The 22,724-nt window shown below is 37.2% G+C and overlaps 1 protein-coding gene across 4 annotated transcripts in view; it reads right to left on the bottom strand.

The window, feature by feature from the left end:
• Positions 1–22,724, bottom strand: part of LOC131435868 (uncharacterized) — a 158,218-nt gene that overhangs the window by 45,044 nt on the left and 90,450 nt on the right. Inside the window, exon 2 of one of the 4 annotated variants that reach the window (XM_058604118.1) lies at positions 13,666–13,752. The exons of the other annotated variants lie outside the window; for them this stretch is intronic. The gene's annotated coding sequence lies outside the window, so the exon portion shown is untranslated. The remainder of the gene's footprint in view (positions 1–13,665; positions 13,753–22,724) is intronic. 4 annotated transcript variants of the gene reach the window in all.

The raw sequence follows: 22,724 nt of genomic DNA, 5'->3' as shown, positions 1-22,724 counted from the left end.
AATTAAGGTTCTTAATCAGGCTACAAAGTTTGGACCTAGAATCCAAGCCTAGAGTTCTGTTCCTGAATCCAGGTTCAGGTTTGGAATCCAAAATCAGGATCAAGTTAGGATTCTGGTACATGCCAAATTATCAGAGTAAAAAATCTTGCTTAGAATCCTGAATCCAGGGCTAAAACCCTGCTCAAAATATACGTCAGTAGTCAAGAAACTAGGTCCAGGTTTTCAATCCGAATCCGTGTTTAGAATCCAAGTGCAGATTTCTGCATCAGCTTCGGAATTTTTCGATCAAAATCTATGTTCAGGTTCAGTATTAAGATCCAGACAACTCGTCGGGCCCAGGGGTTCAGAATCCTGTTCTAAGTTTAGAATCTCTGTCAATAAGTCAGGTTCAAGTGTAGAATCAAAGAATCGTAGAGAACACAGGTCCAGAATCCAGTTCAAATTCACAGTCCAAGGGCGAAATACTGGTCAAGAATCCAGGCACAGAATTCACGTCCACAGTCTAGGTTCAAAGTTTGGTTTCAGAAACTCTGTCAAAAGTTCCAAGATCCAAGTCCAAGCTCGTGTTTCGAATTTAGGTTCAGGTTCAGCATCTAGGTTAAGGTCTCTGTCAGGAGTTCAGGTTCACAATCTCGGTCCAGGTTTTGAGACCACTGCAATAAACAGAGAACAACAAAGGTGTTTGTTTATTGTGAAATGACACATTGACAATGAGCATCAATCTGAAATCTTAGATCACTACTTTACGAAATATTGATCCTTCGTAAGTAGGAGAAGTGTAGGAAGACTGCAGAACCGTCTAAGGTCGCTTGATCCGAATATCTCCGATTCGTTCGGTCTTGCACCGAAGGTGGGTTTTCACCAAAGGAAATCTTTTAAATATGTCACCTCGGAATACCGTAGATGTCAGATTAATCAAAAGAAATTGCATACACCCACATCTCGTCCATGTGCCGTTAAACGTATGCCTTATTAGTATTCTACCACGAAGACTGTTCTGCTGAATGATGTGGAAATTACACATCTCACGTGCGCACGCCATTCTAGATGTCCATTTGAAGCGATACCCGTGCCAATGTTGTCAATGAGTGTTGCAAAACAACGCTCCTATTTGGCTTTGTCCTTTGCCGTCACTGTCGTGCTTGCTATACTCGGGCGGCATTGAAATCTTTCCCCACGTTACATCATCGCAGCTCGGTAGGCAAAAGTTGCCAGCCGGGGCCAATAAACTGTCTGTAAATATAGGTGGTCGCCGAACGGCACAAATATGTGTCAATGCACCCTGCGTGACAGGCCAAAACAAGCACAGCCGCCAGAGCCGCCGGCTACGATGACCATCGAAAATCGAATCCCAGCCGAGGTAAAAGTGTTACAGTTTGTAGATTTGCAATTTACATAACCAACGGGTTTGACTCTCCTCGAAATCGCAACTTACCTTCGAGTGGTCATTGCTTGCTTAGTCCTGTCGTCATCATCATCATCATCATCGCCGCCATAGTAGGCTTCTCGAGTCGATTGACCGCGGCCAAAATGGTCATGAGAAAATAAAAATAAAAAATACGATGTCAGGTTTTATCGTTCCGACGATACGCAGGCAATTGGCATGCAAGAACGACTTTCCGACCGATTGCAACGATGTTTCTCGACTGGGAAAGAAATGACATTGAAAGATGATTAACGCTACTGCACCAATTGACAGCGGAGTTTGTGGAATGATCAAGGGGTTTTCAGGGCGCTTGCAGTTCAGCCGGCCTCCGGTTATGGTAAAGTGTTCTGTTTAACTGCACGCTCATTGCACAAACGGTGCAGTGGAAATCCTAAGGATAACGTGAGCGAGTTTGTTCACCCAATGTGTGCTAATGGGTGGCTCACGTTCTGATATAGGTGCAACATTCGATATTAAGCGTTTATGAATATTTTGAGAACTTGTGAAATTGTTTGCTCAGAATATCTGTGCAATGGAGATTTGAAAAAAAACAGGGGTAGAATTAAACAACAATAATTTTGAACTCGATCAGCAATTAAAACCTGTAAAATGATGTCTCTGGCAGAAACTTCACGGGTTTTTACCAGGTATGTTAATCAGATTTCGGAATTGTATATAAACTTAATTGCATCGAATTTATATCCTCAAGTGCACTTCATTCATTCTGCTAGCAAATGTTTACTCAACCGATATTCAGAACGAACGAAGAACTTTGATCGCCGATAGTGCCACAGTGCCACCCCCACCTGACGGCTGCAAGGTGCACGAATATATAGCGCGATTACAGTCCGCTGACGCCCCCAATGGCTGCTGCTGCCGCTTCTGGAAAGCTACTATTTTATTATTGCCTACTCCTCTCTTAACATTGAATAATTATTACTATTATTACGAGCGAAGGCTGCTGCTGCTGACGACGACGACTACCACAGGCAGTAACTGTTCGCTATGGACGTTTGCCACTTGTACCCGCTTCTTGGCAGACTGTGGCTGATGCCAGTGATCATAGCCAGTAACTTGTCGGCCTATCAATGTAGATACATAAAATAATAGGGGTTAATGGTGGCTCGGTAGCCGAACCTGTAACCAAACCCACCCGGAGCCGGGCTGTTCTACCCCGACGGTGGTGGTAGTAGTATTTGTTACCTAGGTATGCAACGCTCGTGCTCCGTTTCACGTGCGCTCTGCGCGCTCGCAAAGCTTCAAGCGTTATTATCGACGGAAGGAAGAACTTGAAATCGCTGTGATGACGGCATAAATTTGGCATCCATGTTTGGCGGACTTCTTCGTTAATGGATTTATTGTTGGTCGCCGGTCATCGTGACTCAATGTTGCAAAATTTTGAGTGGTGAACTTGATCGAGCTCGTTAATTAGTGTGTTGTCACGCGAAAAATCGAACATCACTCTGACGACACATTTATTTTTAGTAAAGGAATTCTGAGCATTTTTAATATAATTCAAGGATAACCATCGATCTACCATCGAACAGAAACGTGCGTGTAGTTCATGAAAAGATTCGTTTCTGTTAAATTCTGATAATTGAACGACGTAGATTTTTAATTACTACATGCGCATAGCTACATTAAAATTATACAACAAGAACAAATTTTTGATCCCAAATTTCTTAATTCGAACAATTTGGTAACTCTATTCTGTGTATTTTGTATTTTTGTTGAATCACAGTGTTTTAAGCGGGGTTCTACGCTCCATAACTGCTAGCGGAGATTAAAAATAGCAATGGGTGAGTTTTACAAAAACGACCAAATAATTTGCAAATTTATAGGAGCAAACAAAAAATAGGTTACATTGTTTGTTCCAGAATCAACTCTACAATGCATGCCATTTACCTCTGCAAAAATACAGGGTGCTCCATCTTTTATGTCGGTATGTAAACATTGAATAACTTTGAGAAAAAACAATCAATTTCTATAAGTGATGTATTTTAATTCAGCTTGGCTCCTTTAAATCTTTTTATACAATATCAATTATTAGCAATTCAAAATGAGTCCTTTTTTTCTGCGTTTGCCATTACCTTTTAGAGTATCTTGGGTGCTATAGCGTCGATTTCAGCACGAAAATGTTTGCCTTGAGCTCGTCAATAGTTTGAGGCTGGTTGGTGCAAACCTTGCTTTTCAGTTAACCTCACGAAAAGAAGTCCGGGGGGTTACCTCAGGTGATCTGGGTTATATGCACGTTGTGTTAACACAATGGAACGACTATTTTTAATGTATAGTGTCACTATATCAGTGTGTTGTTTCGGTGTGAAGCGATCCATGGCAAAAATTGTACTGAATTGACGTTTCCAAAAAATATCCGATGCAATCGTTTGATTGGTAAATGTGAAAATTATTCAGCGTTTACATACCGACATAAAAGATGGAACACCCTGTCTCTGGAATTACTCGATATTTCAACTATAACTTTAACATTGTGGCAGTCTCCAAAAAAGGATTATAACTACATAGAGTTCCAAGATTAGGCAATTCCTAGTTTTTTTTATTTCACGCTCGAAATTAAGGAGCTAAACCACGTTTACAGAAAAAGATCCCCTCAAGATGAAATATAGAGGAATGCGCGCGTGGCGGTTTTGATCAATTATTCAGAAACTAGACCGATTTTCGAAAAACCAAAAACACTGAATTTTTTACAATTAAATTTATCACATTCCTAGAGGTTTGAAATTTTGCTATGTCGAACCGTAATTGATTTTTAAAAATAGTGTTTGTTGTAAAACTTTACAAAGAATTTTAAAATGTAACTCAAAATTATAAAACTTTGTCCAAACTAACCGAAATTTGATGAAATTTACATAAACTTTTCAGCATTGTCTGTATTTCTTGCGCGTTTCAATGAAGTCGTAATCAATAACAATACAGATTGGAATGGGATTGTGTATTCAAAGTGTGAAATATATCATTTACGAATCAACAGAGTCTGTTTTACAAGCCAACAAAACTTGTGGTAATCCCACTGCGCTTAATCGCTGAAAATATTTCTGGTTTCTATGTGTCGGTTTTGCTTCTTATGCTTTGTGCGACGATTCGTCTAATTCCAGCGGTTGAAATTTTGAGCGTATTTTTTGGAACTACATTTTACCTTCAAGCGCGAGAAACAACAAACATCGAATAGTACATACTTTGTTATGTTTGGGGAAAAATGTCATTATGATATTTGGAAAACACTAGATTGTACGGTCCACGCCAATGATTTCACAAAAACCAATTCTGCATAAAATGCTCATTACGACCTAAGTAACAAAAGTAAAAAAATGAGTTTTTTATTGCAATTTGTTAGGACTGTTCTAATACAAGCACTACCCGAACACCGTTTCTCAATTTAATATAAATTCTCTAAAAAATCTGACAACAAATTTGACGTATTTCGAAAATCAATGAAAAATAGTCATCAATGTTTTGACCAATGTACCAAAGCATAAACAAAAGTGTATGCGCGGACTTACGACAAAATAGTTTTTGATGAAAAAGCAGATCTATTGTGATATTTTGAAAGTGGGACTAGCTGTAAGGTTGGAGATATTTAATGGACTCGGCGAAAGCAAAAGTTTTTATACCACATTTAAAACGAATCGACTGTCAAGTTTTGCCACTTGATATGCAAAACTAGCTTTCACTAATGTTTTCGAGTAAAACTGGATTTCGCAAAAGTGCGAGAAACAAAACGACGAATGTAACTGCGACTTTCGCAAAACGACTTAGCGAACAGAAGAAAAACGACTTATGTTTCAAGTCAATCATAAAAAAACGACCTATCACACTGTCCAATGTACACGATCAAATTAAAAAACGATGTAAGTGTCGTTTTTGTCTAAAAGTTATTTTTGTGGTTAAAAATCGTGAATAAGTCACTATTATACGTTGCGCGCATACAAAATGGAAAATTTGGTGAAGAGATGAAGTTGTTTCAACTACTCATTTTTAAAAAGGATTTGAAATTGTGCGATAATATTGCAACAACGCTTTTCTTGGTTAAACCGAAATGTTATATTTGTCGTTTTGAAAATTGTATGCAGCATTGATCGAAGAATTCAAAATATTAGGGCGAGATTCATCACGGTATTAAGGTGAGATTGGAATGAGTTTGTTTAGCCATGAAATAAGAATTTTTTCGGAGATGGTTGAACCTATTTTCAAAAACTTATATTCAAATAAAAAGTGTTATGACCCCATACAAAGTTCCTGAATCTGAATTCTGGAATTACAGGTTGATATGCACCATAGAAGTGTGATGTAATGTGACTAACTTATAAGTAATGTGACTGAATCGATGTTCACAAACTTAAATTCAAATGGATGCTATTATAGCCTCAGACAAAGTTCTCGAATTTCATCTGCATCCGGATTCCAGTTCTGGAATTACGCAATTACGGGGTGATGTGTGCAAAAAAAAATTAAAACAATGTCACTCACTTTTCACGACTGAACGGTCTTAAGATGCCACAAGAATATTCCGATTTTTATTGTGGATCTAACTTTCGGTCCCGGAGGTAGGGTACTTAGAGTACAAATGATAATTTTAGGCGTATTTTTAATAAGTAACCATGTAATGAGTAGCGAATTCTTACATTATACTAATAAATCTCTCTAGTTTGCCTATAAAAAACTCATATAAGATTTTCAAAAATTCAAATTTAAACACAAAGTCCGGCGACCAATTCTAAAATTATAAGGTGAAAAGTTTTTCCAATTTCAAATCATCATAGAAAATCGTAAATACTCTTCTTAGTTGGTCTCAAAATTGTTCCAATTTCTAGATCATGTTAGTTTATGTACATACGAATTGTTTTTGTTCTACTAGCTACGTCATTTTTTTCAAACCACCATTTAAGGTGGAATGTAGCGTCATAATTTCATCCGCTTCAGTTGAACGAGCTGTCGCACAAAGCATAACAAGAAAAACCGAAACATAGAAACCAGAACTTTTTTCAGTGATTGAGCGCAGTGGGCTTACCGATATGTTGGCTTGTAAAAAAGACTCTCATAATGGATTTTTGAATCCTTCACCCTTTGAATATCTGCTAATTCAATCGTTATTGTTAGTGATTACTCTTACACTAGAGCTAGAGTGAATCATGAGTAATTATGAATGTCTAACATGAGGCTATATGTATTGACTAACTTGCTAACCATGTATATGCCTGAGTCTAAAAGCAAGCATGGATTTTTCTCCAAAAGAACGATTGAAGACAAAAGAATATTCAAGTATTTTCGATATATTTGCCAGTAGTTCACTAGGACACATTGTTTGTATCACAGGTTATATAAAAGTTATATTTTCGAATATTCTACATGAACGATAATACTTGGCTTGTATAATTTTAATCAGTAGTCTGTCAAGGGTGAAGTTTTATTTTTGCTATAAAAATTGCTACAATCTAAAATTATACCTATTATATGATATTACACAGCCAAGCATTATTGCTTCAGAAACATCAATGCATTAAGCTCAAAAGAGTTGGACATTTTTAGCATTATGAATGACAGTTACTATGAAAATAAACGATTTCTTACAATACCCATTTTATTGTATTCAACTCGTTATAATGCCACAGAGTCAACCTGCATTTCTCACACCACCTTAGTACGAAACAGCAGCGCGCAAGCGGAAGTTTATGTAAACTTTTCTAAATTTCGGATGTTTTGGCGAAAATTTTATAATTTTAAGTTGCATTTTCAGATTCTTTGTGAAATTCTGCTACAAACACTACTTTTCAGTTCTAAAACCATCCCCGTGGAACGGAACAGTAACCGTTTAAACATTTCAAAAACCAATTACGGCTCGGCAAAGCATTTTGTGATGAATTTGATTTCGGAAACTTAAGTGTTTTTAGTTTTTCGAAAATCGGTCTAGTTTTTGAATAATTGATCAAAAACGCGATTCGCGCATTCCGCTACATTTCACCTTAAATCCAAGGCGCAGAAAATGGTGCTGATCAATGAATTCTGGGATTACCAGAAGAAGTACATTGAAGGATGATTTACAAGTCCCAGGATGGATCATCTAGAAGCTCCCTGTACAATTTCAGCTAATCCCGATCAGTAACGGAGTAGCAACCAGGGGTGGTCGCTTAAGCTCATATTAGTTGATGATTACCTATACCGGTATTCAGTCTTCGGTTCCGGAAGTACGGGAAATAGTAGTAAAAATCTTTAAAAAGAGGTAGCTTTGTTTTCTCATAAATGATTTTCTCTCTCCATTTTCACTAACAAAAATTCAAATGTAGTAATAATATTCAGTATAAATCCTCAAAACTGTTTTCTAAAGCATTTTAATTTGTAGTATTTTGACGAATGCTGCTGCAATATAGAGGAGACAATGAATAATATGATAAACGCATCATTACACCACGAGGTGGCTTAGAACAGATTTCATTACCCAATTCTGATGTATCCGATTCATTTAGCATGATCGTTTATAAAAAAAACCTGTTTTTATCCACCTAGTGGAGTAATGGTACCATTTCACGAGAAATCGATCCAAGTTTCATATTGGACCTTTCGAAAAACTGTTTCTGGAACTGGAATCGGGAGATTGTCGAAGTTTTTAGGGTCATTAAATAGCCAGGTCTACAGATTCGAAAATTTTTACAATCTGTTTCGAAACTTTTCGTACTTTTTTGTGTCGTCAACTCAATTTCCTCGGAAACTTCTTAGCCGATTTCCACAAACTAAGATGCAAACAAAAATTCTTGAAATTCTTTTAAAAGTCTCTGAGAAGTCTATCCGGATCCGATTTCCGGTTTCGGAAATGGCGAAATGAGGCGCAAATTTGTATAAAACTTACTTATAAATTCATCTAGTTGGCAGATCTTGTTAGTTAGTGGATATATAAACCTGCTTTGGGACTACTACTCCCCGGTTTCTGGTTCCGAGTGCACCGATAACAGTGAGAAAAAATCTCAAAAAACGGAACTCACTTCGATTTCATCGGTTAGATCGATTATTACCAATCTTGATTCAAATTGAAGCTCCCGTTGTCTTAAAGCAGGGGTTCCCAAAGTGGTCGATATAGACCCCTTGGGGTGGATATCTCTTTTGCGGGGGTCGACGTAAACGAAAACTGACTATGGGGGTCGACGAGGTCTAGAGACCCCCCCTTGTTTGATACGATGTATTATTTGAAATATTTACTCTAAAAAAGTTGTGTTTATTTAACAATCCGCAGAAATTCGTAAGTATTTCACATTAATATTAAAAAAGCAAACAATTGAATTTTCAAAGGAATTTGTTGATGGCGGTCTGAGGCCTAAGTTAATTTTAGTAAAGGGGTCCATGACCCAAAATAGTTTGGGAACCCCTGTCTTAAAGGATACTGTGCAATTTAATCCAGATCTGGTTCCGAAATTATGGGACGCAACCGGTCCGCATCGGTACGTGCTGGTACGGAAAAAGAAAACACCACTGCCTTTGCGAACGGAGCACACCGCATGCTTTGTTCAATTTCGTATAGCGTGCAGCGTTGCTACATTTAAATCTAAATTTTTCAGGAGAAAAATCTGTATCGGGAGATCGAAATGCTGTATTGAAAATCTGTAGATGGAAATGGTAAGAATTAAAGCGTAACGAAATGAAAAAGTCATTAAATCGAATCTGAAAATGACGGCTACTTTTTGTTTAGAGGTAACGTTTATTGTAATGTAATTGGCAAACTTTTCTTTTTAGTATTAAAAAAGATTCTTTTATGCGAATCTCGCAAGTTGTGCAGATTTTTTATGCAGTTTTTCGATGTTTGATTCAGTGTTGGTGATTGCCGAAAATTTGACAGAAGCTGCTATATTGCTATCTTTATTGTATACAACATTTTCAATGCTATCTTTATTGTATACAACATTTTCAATTTGCTACAAGAACTCGAGTCTCTCAATGCATGGACCGCGAGAGAATTTTTCTACATTCCTTCGCTCCACTTCATACTCTGAGTATTTCACGGCCCTTAAAAAAATTACAGTCTGATAATGATCGTTGCTGTGTGGAATTTCCCAAGAGAGAATCGCAAGTTGACAATTATCGCAGAAAATCGAGTCGATGATTCAACTTGATGATTCTCATACTAGGTTGCAATATTTCAAAACCCTTGTGTGGAGCATTCACATACATTTTCATAGACACAACTTATACAAAGATTATATGCACAGAGTTAGAATAAGCGGTAATAGTAAAATGATTCTATCGCAATTATCAACTGCCTGTATAGAATCGGATCGCGAAACGAGAATAATCGACCGTTTGTTGCTTCAGAGAAGATCTCCACAGCAGCGTGCTAACCTTTGATTCTCAGAAATGTCATCGAGAGAAATTTGCTCTCGCACTGGTGTCGATTCTATGTTAAATGAGCCATGCCGGGTTTTTGTTGCGATGATTTCCAACTCTCTTTGATGGCACTGATTCAATCGTTGAAGAGTTGCCAGTGAACGTTCTTTGATACGATAAAAGCCATCCTTGGTTTGATTTGCTTCGTTTTAGAAATGCACGAAATGTCGGGATCTAGCGATATTCAAAAAAAAAAGTCGACTTGCGACATATAAAAATGGAAAAATGGACATCATTGAAGAGACCAAAATGGACCCAAACTTTGGTAGCACGTATTCGTCGTATTCGGCCGGAATATCGTACCGCAGTTCAACAATTACATTAGTGATTCTCGGATCATTCAAAGCAAAAGTGTTGCTTGATGGTGTAGTTGTTTTATTACACTTATTTCATGGTTTGATGGATCTACTTTAAACGCAACAATGATTACATCATCAGATATGGCTACTAGACAAATCGACCTTTAAGATCATCTTTATGCCACAAACTATATTTAAATTTTTATTTCAAACTCGTTAAGTTCTAACAACAAAAAATACAAATATTTTTTTTCTAGCGAGACAAAAACAGCATTTCAATTGATGTGATGCGATGAGTGACCTTTCAAATTCTCCAGCATCCATCCGTTAAGCTTCAGCGTTTACTGCGGACTACGGTGCCATTCTGTTGTAGGAATTCAGAACTATTCTGACATATTGACATATGGTGATGTATTTACATTGGCGTCTAAACCTACTGCTGAAGATTTTTGTCATTCTAATTGCGGTACTGAATGCCAACTTGAAGTATCGGTAAATATCGGCCGAGCAAATATTTACTACAAAGCATACAGTTACTCACAAAGAACGGGGCGGTTTTCGGACAAGAATGTCCAAGGTGCTCCCGGCGCAATGTAGTTCAAGTCACCTTACATTCCACAGCGCCACTCAGCACATGCTTCCTAGTTACACCTTCCGTGAACGCCTTCTCGTTATCAAGTTTCCGCCATCTACCGGCTCACCTCATCGAAGGGTCGTGATATATTACGGTATGCACCTTTATACAACTGAGCAATGCACGACTTATGCTTGTTTGCATTGCACAGAAGACCACCGTCGCCGCATGAAACGTCATCAATGCCGCGACAGTCGCCGGTGGTGGCCGACACCAGTTCCAAGCAATCGTCACAGTCAGTAAACTGGCTGCTGTCGGCTTTGATGGACTACGACGACGATCCCGCGTTGACTGATGGGGATGCACATGACATTCGACAGACAGCGGTGCTGCGGACACGGCTAATAAGACAGTCGACAGAGCAGTACAGCACTAGTTCGGGGCAGACTGCACGATCAGGTGACATTGGCATTGGCCTTCATGGTTCTGATTGTGCTTTATTGGTTGGCTTTTTGTCGCGATACGGATTTGCATAGCTATGGATAAATGTATGTCTAGCAGTGGGCACTGGAAGAGCGGAAGAGACGCAAATGGCATATCAATTCTGAATGCTATTATTAATCTGGAAGTAGGGTAAATGTGCCCATTCAAATATTCTCTTCCGAAGATTACTGTCTTCAGTAGTGAGAAAGAATGAATCTGAGCATTACGATTTCTGTTCTCATTAAATTTTTGCAACAATTTAATTTTGATAATGTTTTCTCCATTGAAACCAAAGCATTTTGTATTTATCTACAGTGTTATCCAACTGTTGTCAACATAAGATCATGATTCTTGAATAATAGGATGAATATTGGCACAATTGCCCTAAATAGACCACACGGATATCCTTGCGAAATTGGAATCGAATGTGGGTTTTAATGCATTGCAAATATTTCTATTTTGATTCATGGAAATGTACACCAAAATAGCGAACCGAGTATAGATTGGACATCATCAGTAGAGTCGAAAGTTCTGAAAAATCGAAGTCTGCTGCTTTTTCTTTGTCCTAAACAATGATTTATTTATTCATCTATTTCTTCATACATATTTATTCACAATATGACTGCATACCATAGTTTCAAATATGTGCTAAATCATATTTCGACAGTGTATGCTCTATTGCCTCACAACTTTGATTATAGAAACACGTCAATGACCCTTTTAAAAACCATAATCTTACCATCCTGGCGTTTTTTTCAGAGTTTGAATATCGATAAGCAAAACACGTGTCTCGATGAAGGTGAGCTCAATTCGACCGCGTCCCATATCGCCTCTTTTAAAGTGGCAATTCATCGGTAACGCAATCATCGATAATGTGGCACTAAATTAATGTTTGCAGATTCTTTCATCGCATACGCTTTTCTAGCTAACCAAAATAGAATTATTATTTTGGTTTTCTGATACATATTAGAAGTCACTTGCAAAAAAAACAATGATAACATTCTAAAAGAACACGTATGTAACGGGTGACGGTAATCGACTCTACAAAACTTCTGACAAAAAAAAACAGTTTTGATTCTTTGCTTAGTGTGTGTATGATCATCTAAGGACTTGGAAATCGAAATGCTGCGGGAAAATACAAATTATTTTGTCTGAGTGAATCTATACATAACGTCGTGAAATGAATTCTCTACCCAGAGTTATTACTCATGCGATTATTATCGCATGCTTATGGGAATGTAGGGGATTCATCGGATTTTTGTAGCACCATGTATCGAACAATTAATTCTTCCCTTTCCAAGTAGATCTTGATTAGCGTCCCTTACACGAGACAATGCTATTGTGAATACAAGGAACATTGACAATACTTTTGATCGTGTAGTGGAAACTTTATCGGATTGACGGAATTATTGTCCAAAAATAAAAACCGCTCATCAATCCAACAATACTTTTTCTCCAGAGATAAAACTGTTTCACATGTGCAATGAACTCTTCTCACAATGTTTCAAAAATCAGTTGTAATATTAGTAGCTCTAAACACGAGATTTTTAGGAAAAAAAAAGCGGAAACAAAGTTACCAAGCCGATTAGATTGACGATATTGGCAATACTTTGGATTGACAATAATATTGTCACATCTGACAGCCGCTGTTCGGGCGTACCCGGCGTCGGTATTGATCAACATGCATGGATTTTTCACAATGTGATTCAACGTGTTATTCACAGCAATTTCAAAAATTTGGTAACAAGTCATCCTATTTCACGTATTTTGATTAGGGTGAAACTTTGCACATGTCTGCCATAAAGCAAACCATCTGTTATGCATGGATTAAAACTTGCAAATGCCTCCAAATTATTTTAATTGACTCAAGATTGATTTGAAGAAAGTGCGTGAAAAACAATATTCATAGCAAGCAACTATCTTCACGAGGCTGGATAGTGCTGAAGAGTAAATATTCAGTTTTCGAAAATAGACTGATAACTCGCTCTTAATCGTCGAATGTTTCCGATCGCTAACTGCTGTTAATGATGACTTTATACCACGAAAATTGCATATCACTTATTGAATTCGGGCCAAGTTAATGGAAGGTAAGAATTCTTAGTTTTACTTGCATATTAAAAACAGAAATAGCAGGAGCGCATGATTAGCAATGGTGATCTAACGATATCAACATTAACTGCGAAGAAACTAGCTCTTCGTCTGCTGGCTGCTAGAGAGAAACTAACTCCTGCTCTCCTGTTACTTGTATTTATCAATTCCTGCTAAATACTTTTAATTGGGTTTAATCTATATAGTGCATGAGAGTGAATGAACCAACAAAATTGCGAAAACTGAATATTTAATCTTCAGCTTTATCTAGTCCAGTGAAGATAGTTGCTAACAAAATAACAAAATCTAACAAATCTAAATCTAACAAAATCAGTAATTTAAAGATGAATGTCAAATCGTGCTCCAACAATACGTATGAAAATAGATGTAAAATTACAACATATTTTTACCTGGGAATATAATTAGAGAAGAATGTTGATTATATGAATATGCACATACAATACCGTTTCACTTTTCACTTCAGAGTGTAGCCATACCTGAAAATAAAAAACATAAAGAATGTTAAAGCATTGCCAAAAAGTAAATCATAGGTACAAAACAATACAATTTATTTCATTTAATTCGTCATAATTGCTACGGCACGTCACTGCTAACCTCAATCGGACGAACACATTTTGACAATTCAGCGGTACTGTTTGTAAACATATTTTTTTGTTCGTTTGTCTGTTGACAAACGGATGGGAACGTTCACAGTCCATATCGCCTAAATAGAGTTTCGAAACATTTGTTAACGATTCGTTTCAGAGATTTATTGAATAAAAGTGGCTAGTTGTGAAGTGTAAAGATGATCGTTTGAGATGTGTTTCTCGATTTTGTTTAAACTTGTTTGTAAACAGTACCACTGAACCATCGAGGATGAATTCTTGTTCATTTATGACGTCACGATAAAAAATCTAATATTTTGCTACAGTAAATACTCCGAAGTGAATGGTCTTTACTGACGTGCCGAACGAAAGCATCTTTCGGTTCACTAGTCAACTCGGTTTATGTTGAACTGCTAAGTGGCAAAGTAGTTCAGTATAAGCTGTTATCCACTGACCAGCCGAAAACAAAATAAAAAAGAAACTTGAAAACAGATATATCAATTAAAAAATAATGGTGAAACTTGTGATAAAACATCCTGGACAAATATGTCTCAAATCTGCGAATCTTTTATAATCCATGAAACTGTTTTGTAAATTTAATGATCTTGAAGATGTGGTGAAACCACATCTCAGTAGCAACCCGAAATGTCTACGGAAATTAGTTCCTGATTCTAAGGTTAAAAATAGCCACAAACTTTATTTTCCATATTTTTACGTTAATTGCTCTAGTATAGGGTGTCTTGTGACCGAATTGGTAAAATTTTGTCGTGAATACCGCATGCTGTAATGAAGGTAACAACATAATTATTCCGATTTCTTGAAGTATCACATAAATTGTGTGAGCTTTGTGTCTGCTTTGCGGTTCAAATTGAACTGTTAGGCGAAGATGCCGGTTTAATTTGAACTGTTGTAAGTACTAATGAGCCGAAGGCGAAACGTAGAGAAATCGAAATGAAATATGTACTTTTTGTAAAAACCAAAAACTTCTAAATGTTCAAATTCTACGGCGACCAGTAGTCGGTCGTCACACGTTTTCGCCCGAGACGTCAGATAGGATATGGCACCTAGTGAAATATCCTTAAAGTGTCACATAAATAGGGCTGTCGGATTTTCCGAATTACTTCCGAATTACACTGCCCATACTAGCATATCAGTCCATTATGGAAAATCGGCACGTCGAGAAATAGACGATTAAAATTTTATTTCCGATTTTTTTGATTTATTGTGCTACCTAATGTTAAATCATGGTATTATTACTTGAAATATCGATAATACATTTTTACTATTCCAATATTGTCCAGTGTAATTCAATTTGTGTGTAGATTTGTAGGGTTTACTAACTGCTAGTTTCCTGATAGATTCAAAAAGTATCAGTAATGAATAGTAACATTACTCATATTCTTATTTTGTAACAAAATTTCATCAAAAATGGGATTATTTTGCAAATCGACCTTAAATTTTCAAAATAGATTTTTTTCAGCGTAGGAATTGATTTGGATTTTTTTCAATATTTTTATTCAAATAGTTTGCTTATTTTGTCAAACGTTTTTGTAGGATTTGTCATTTTTCGACTACAGCCATTTGAAGAAAATTGGTAAAAATGTTTCGCCCTTTCCAAAAGACAGTCTAGATAATGTTTGGAAAAACAAGGTATGCAAAGTGATTTTTTGTGACAAAGTCTTCATGTACAGCAGTTTCATTAAAATCTGAGGAAGTGCTGCTAACTATGAATACGATTTAGCGAGAAATTCGTCAAAATAGTCTCATTCAAACATTTGTAAGATTTTATCTTTGTCCAATAATATTGTGAGCTTTTAAATAACCTAAGCTTCCAAATGAGTCTTAGTCTTTCGAAATTCTTTCTCGAACCGGAAATGTTCGCCATAGCCCTTACAAATACTATTGACACTCTTAACGTTCAAATAAGCTTATGTTTATCGAAATTCTATGAGTAAGAAAATTCAACCGATGAAAAAAGGCGGGTGGGTAATGTCAGATCCATAACTGGAGGACGTGAATACAAATAAAATTTACATGCTTTTTGCCTTTCTCTATCGAAACGTATTAGAATTGCTGGAAAAACCGACTTTCGAACGGAGCCTCGGAGACCCATAGTGTTATATACCATTCGACTCAGTTCGTCGAGATCGGAAAATGTCTGTGTGTGTATGTGTGTGTATGTATGTGTGTGCACTTTTCGAAGATATTTGAACGCGCTCAATTTTCTCAGAGATGGCTGAGCCGATTTTAACAAACTTGGGCTCGTTTGAAAGCTACTGTCGGGCCATTGATCAAGTTCGAAGATCAAATGGCTGTGACTTTTGGTTCCGGAGATATGATTGTATAAGTGACGTAACCGACAAAAAGCGTTGTATTTGAACGCGCTCAATTTTCTCAGAGATGGCTGAACCGATTTTAACAAACTTGGGCTCGTTTGAAAGCTACTGTCGGACCATTGATCAAGTTCGAAGATCAAATGGTTGTGACTTTTGGTTCCGGAGATATGATTGTATAAGTGACGTAACCGACAAAAAGCGTTGTATTTGAACGCGCTCAATTTTCTCAGAGATGGCTGAACCGATTTTAACAAACTTGGGCTCGTTTGAAAGCTACTGTCGGACCATTAATCAAGTTCGAAGATCAAATGGTTGTGACTTTTGGTTCCGGAGATATGATTGTATAAGTGACGTAACCGACAAAAAGCGTTGTATTTGAACGCGCTCAATTTTCTCAGAGATGGCTGAACCGATTTTAACAAACTTGGGCTCGTTTGAAAGCTACTGTCGGACCATTGATCAAGTTCGAAGATCAAATGGTTGTGACTTTTGGTTCCAGATATATGATGGTATAAGTGACGTAACCGACAAAACACGTTGATTTTTACCGCTCTTATATATATAAGGGTGCCAAAATTTTGGGATCAACTCTATTTTCGTAAAGTTCTAGTGCTCAAAAGTTTAAGCACCTCGAAAAAAGCCTTCATGCAAAATTTGACCTAAATCGGACATGCGTAAGGGGTGCTGCCCGGTGGTAAAGGTTTGACAATTTTCGATCTTGAAAAAGCACCATAGGGGGGAGTACATGAAATTTCCAAAATCGAAAATTTTTTTTTGATGCCAAAACTCTTAAAACTGCATAAAACATCGAAATTTAGTGTCATCTCAAAAAAAAATTTTTTTGAAAAAAGTCCCAAAAAGTCGATTTTTTCAAAAAAATTTTTTTTCGAGATGACACTAAATCTCGACGTTTCATGCAATTCTAAGCCTTTTGGCATCAAAAATTTATTTTCGATTTCGAAAATTTCATGTACTCCCCCCTATGGTGATTTTTCAAGATATATGAAAATTTCACTAAGTGGACTAAGAAGGCTTTTTTTTTTAGATTAGCATCACTGTTCTCATACAAATAGGCAACGCAAATGTCAAGCACTAGTTTGGAAAAATGATGCTGACTGTGTGACATAAACACTGAAGCATGCTTTTGTGAACTACTCGAATCAATCTGAATCAATTGGCGTCTAAAATTATTTAATAAATGTATGAAACATATTTTAATGAGACTGTTATGAAAGAAGAGAAAGGCATTATCACACCACTAGGTGGATTAAGAAGGGTTTTTAAGATTAGCATCACTGATTACAAATAGGCAACGCAAATGTCAAGCACTAGTTTGGAAAAATGATGCTGACTGTGTGACATAAACACTGAAGCATGCTTTTGTGAACTACTTGAATCAATCTGAATGAATTTGTGTAAAAATTGGTATCCGAAATTATTTAATAAAAGTATGAAATATATTTTCATGAGACTGTTATGAAAGAAGAGAAAGGCATTATAACACCACTAGGTGGATTAATCGTTCGAATTCGTTTCTAGAACTCCAATGATGAGTACGACTTATTGGTGACAAAAATATTCTACCATACAAATAAATAGTACGGAACAAATGAGAGTACAAAAACAACAACAACAATGTTATACTAATTTTGTAATGCATTCACTTACTCAATAGAGGAAAACTTCACATAATCTATTGGGATATCGGGACATGAGCATGATGAGTTTTCCTCTTTGTTTCCAAAAATTTGAGAAAACCTAATTTTTGGGTTGTTTATGGTAATCCCGAACTGTTATAAATTTATTCATACATTGCTAGTCATATTTCTGATGGCATGCAGAAAGAATTACGTTGTTGCGTTTAGTACAACTCGAGCTATTAACGATTAAGTTCTACCCATTCTTGCACAGGGCGAATTTCGTAAAGACGTAAGTAAGACGTATTCACGTCAAAATGTGTCGTTAGTCGACTACGTCACTAACACTGTTATATCTTCAGAAGCGAAAGTGACAAACATTTGCTTTTCGAGCTTCAATAGTAGCTTCTAAACGAGCCTGAACATGTAGAACTCGGCTAAGCCATTTCTGAAAAAATGAGCGGTTTAAAACAACACCATTTGTCGCTTACATTGTCGATCAACTGTTATTCAAACACTAGTGGATAGATTGTCATGAAATTTGGTATTGTGCCATCTAGAGTCAGGGGTTCCCGAAGTGGTCGATATAGACCCCTGGGGTCGATATCCTTTTTGCGGGGGTCGACGTAAACGAAAACGAAAAGCAATGAAATGAAATTTGTTTAGCTCTCTCTGAGAAAATGGAGCGGTAAATTTTTTTTTACGAAGTGCCCACAAGTTTCTGATCTCATCGAGCTTAGTCGAATTATATATAACTTTAAAGGGTCTCCAAGGTTCCGTTCAAAAGTCGGGGTTTTCAGCAATTCTATTACCTTTCATTAGACAAAAGCAAAAGGGTTCGTTAATCAAGGTACCTAAAAATTGTCATCAACTGAAAAAGAGAAAGCTACATTCAGATTTGTTCAACAGTTCAGTTTCGAATCAACTAAACGATTTTGGGGATTGTCTATAAGGAAAATGTACTCGACATCGAATAAATTCAACCATTAAGTCCTTTTAAGGGGTCAAAAACGACCCCTAAGCTCTATTTGATATATTATTCAATTAAAATAACCGAATCGCATCAGAATGATAATAATCAACGAAGTAATTCTACTTGGTGCATTTTTGCTCTTGTTAGCTTCGCCTTTTTTATATGAACATATAATGAAGCGAATATTTAAAAAGACTTCTTTAACGCGGGCAGTTTTACTGTCGTGCGTTCGTTTATCGATATTCAGCAGCACACACTTATTTTCGGATTTTCAGTTCGGTAATGTTTTTGCGGAAAAAATTATCACTTTGATTTAAATAACCGAATTGTCCGCTATTCTTATAAAAATTGACGAATTCCGCATAATTTTGTACCGAACAGTTTGCATTTTAAAATTATTCGGTAAATACGACAGAAATAGTACGGAACGATCAGCAGTTTATCAACTTTTAACGATTCGTTCGGTAAAAATTGCCGAATCCAATTGTTAGACGCAAACACCTAGCACGCCATTTTGTATTTTAGTTGAATTTAAGCAAAGCGAGTAAATTAGAGTCAATTTTGAACAAAGTTCAATGTCTGGATGCTTCGTTATTCGAACTATTCAGTATGTAATATAATTCTTTCTACAACATTTCATCTTATAAATAGATGGATGCAATCACTTGTTTTTTTTTGTCGGAAGTTTTAATTTAATTTTATAGAAAAATATTTACCTATATATTAAATAAATAACAAATTGCATTTGAATTTCAATTGTTTTGGTGTGTGTTTTCCGAAATTTCAAACATTAAAGTAAATATTTAATATTGATTTCATGCTATACTGAACTGTACGAATAACTGAACTAATTGGTTGTTTTTTTTTGAGAATACGTTCGGTTATCTTCCCATGCTGACTAAACAGTATAATATCACCGAACCCTCATCACGAATTACTGATCAGTATAGTGAAAATTGACAGCTCGAACAAACTTCAGTTTTACGGAACGTTCGTCAAAAAATAAATTACTGAACTGATTGCGGTACGTTCAGATGAGTGAAAGTCGGTCAAAATATTACTGAGTTCGGTAAAAAAAATTAAGTGTGCAGGCGCTTCGCATTCGAGGAAAATGCACTCAATAGTGTTTCTTATGGAGGAAATTCAGTAAATAGTCTCTTCTTAAGGCCAACGAATCGATTTCAAAGAACTGTTCACTATATTTTATTCCAATGAAATTTTGAAATAAACTAATCAACAATTCTTATTAATGTTAATCCTCTGGTGTTCCTGACACTAGCCACCCTCCTTTTTCAATCAGATTCTCTCAATCAGATTCTCTTTGAGTATTGATCATATAGACGAAACTTTTGGATATTAATTAAATTAAACTGCTCCCCGAGTACTTCTTTCTCTTTACCTACTGCGTACTCAGCTACGTTTACAGCTTTCAGGCTGATAGTGTGGTAGCAGAGATGAAGTCGACGATGACGGTGTAAATTTACTGCCCCGTCGAGTCGAGAGGGAAAGTACCGAGTCATTAGACGGAGAGAGAGAGAGAGTTTGTTTGACTACCGGCGCAGTGGTGTTGCGGTGCATCAGAGAGAGTCCCCGCTTCGGAGGGGCTTTAGCAGGCTGCACACAGCAAACGAAAAAATAAATAATATAAACGAAACCATGTTAGGCTGTTTGCTACGACGACGACGACGACCGCCCGACCGCCCGACCGACGACGGTAGCTGACTTCGATTGCATAATGGTGCCAAGGTCATGGAACATGATCATCGTGAATGCTGTGTACTGAGACGGGGTGGCGCGCGAGCGCCGGCAGAAGGTTGTTTTACTTTACGGTTTCGTACGGTTTGTGTGCGGAAATTGTTTTTTATGGTCGCCGTGGAAGCCCCAAGTGTTGGGGCATGGTAATAATCGCCAACCCACACACCGTTGGTCGGTTGGTCTGCGGTTGCTACTGCTTAAATCTGTGTGTACACATAGACAAACACAATTAACTTAATCGACCCCAAATCACTGCGGCGATGCCTGTGCAAACATGCACAGAAATTTACATCTAAATTGAATTCTTAAAGCGATTCATCTCCAACTAATCAACCCATAAAACGGACAGACTTGTCCAGCAAGCTAGCTAGCCAGTGATGTGTGATGACTCGATGGCGGTAAAATGAACATCATTCACATTGCCGGCTTCGAGTAAGTGGCCTGTCCATAAATGAGAAAATAACATAATCGTTATTATTCAGTTGTACGTTTGAATTTATTTTAGGCCATTGGCACTTGACCGCAGGATAGTTGTTCGGTGAAGATGATTATGGTGCATCTTGATTCGAGAGTAGTTCGCGTCACACTAGAATGAAGAGTTTTTTTTCTTCTGATTTTTGCTTTGTCCGTTGGTTGCACAATATAATATGGAATGGTGGGCGGACAACGAATGCAACACAGCTGAGTGTTGTTGATTCACCATAATTTAGTCTCATCTTCTATACCTATGATTTTATTACCTTAAAATTCCACATCCCTTTTAAAAGTCATGGCTTCAAATCTTTACAACGTCATAAAAGACTTGCATAATTGACATCGATTTGCGTTGCCCAATCGCTAGTATCGCAATGAAACAATAACAGTATCATACAGAGCTCAGTGACGAGCATCAACTACTCCGGTCGTAGCTGCAATTGCATTGTACTTTCTGTTTTTAAATGTGACTGCTACAAAACAGTACAAACGCCGTCGATTGTTGCTGCTGCTGCTGCTGCCCGTGGCTACAGATTTCGAAAGCTTCCACATAAATCTCCGGTATAGGTTAGCTGAACGACACAAACGAGCTTCACGTTCTCAGCAAGTTGATTCACCTCCGGCATCATGGCGTGTGTAGTTTGTGCATGTGCGTGTACGTGGACGCGGCAAGAGATTGTAGATCATTGATAACAGATCCGAAATCATCCCATGACCATGTCGAACTAGATGCTCTCAGTGAGCATACTTTACCAACAACCGTATTTTCTGTGTACGTGTGACAAATCGCGGTTGTCCGGAGCAAAGATTTTCATCTCACAACAAAGTTTTTTTTGCGGGTATTGAATTTCATCAAACACTCGGCATTTCTCTTCGTGCCATATAATTGGCATGCTCTAGTTTTATGGCGTCAGTTCCAAGAGAGAAACAACAGTAAACATTTTATTGGTCGTAAATAAAACAGCAAACAGGATGATGAATCGTAAATGTGTTCATATAAATCTCGGAATTAGGGATGATTCAGTTATAACAAACTGATGTAACCTTAGGATATGTTACTGGCTTTGAGTTAGACTAACCAATTGTCATGGGTAGAATAGGCATTTTTCGTAGGTTCGAAAATATGCTTTGTAACATCTTCGTCGTTGAATAATTCAGGAAGGTTTTAAGTTCGATTGTCGGAGATTTTGATTGCTTCACGCGCATCGATTTCCCTTGCTATCAAATACTATCAAGGAACATATTACTATTTTAGAAAATCAGTCATTGATGAAAAATGTAAACGAAATTGTCTCCTCTGCCGAAATTACGTTCATGTTAGGTGACATCAATGCGTGTAAGACAATGAACTCGATGTGCGACTGTCGCATCCGTAATTACTTGGTTTACAGTTTAAGTTTAAAAGATTTATTTAGACCCGGTTTTAATCTAATTGTGGTCTTAGCGCCGGGTTTTGACTTGGTTTACAATTAACGGGTAGTGCTGTAATCGATGTGCAGCCTAAACTTAAATATCATAACCAAATTCGTATGCATGAAATTCAGGAATTCTGTATGGGACCATGAGACTTTTCATTTGAATTTAAGTATGTGGAAATCGGTCAAACCATCGCTGAGAGAAGTGAGTGAGATCCATTCTGGAATATATGACCACTATTTCCGGTACTTCCGGAACTGGAGACCGGGAACC

This window comes from Malaya genurostris, chromosome 3 (genome assembly GCF_030247185.1).
Source record: "Malaya genurostris strain Urasoe2022 chromosome 3, Malgen_1.1, whole genome shotgun sequence".
Lineage (NCBI taxonomy): Eukaryota > Metazoa > Arthropoda > Insecta > Diptera > Culicidae > Malaya > Malaya genurostris.
This window is presented reverse-complemented; position numbering and strand designations above follow the sequence as displayed.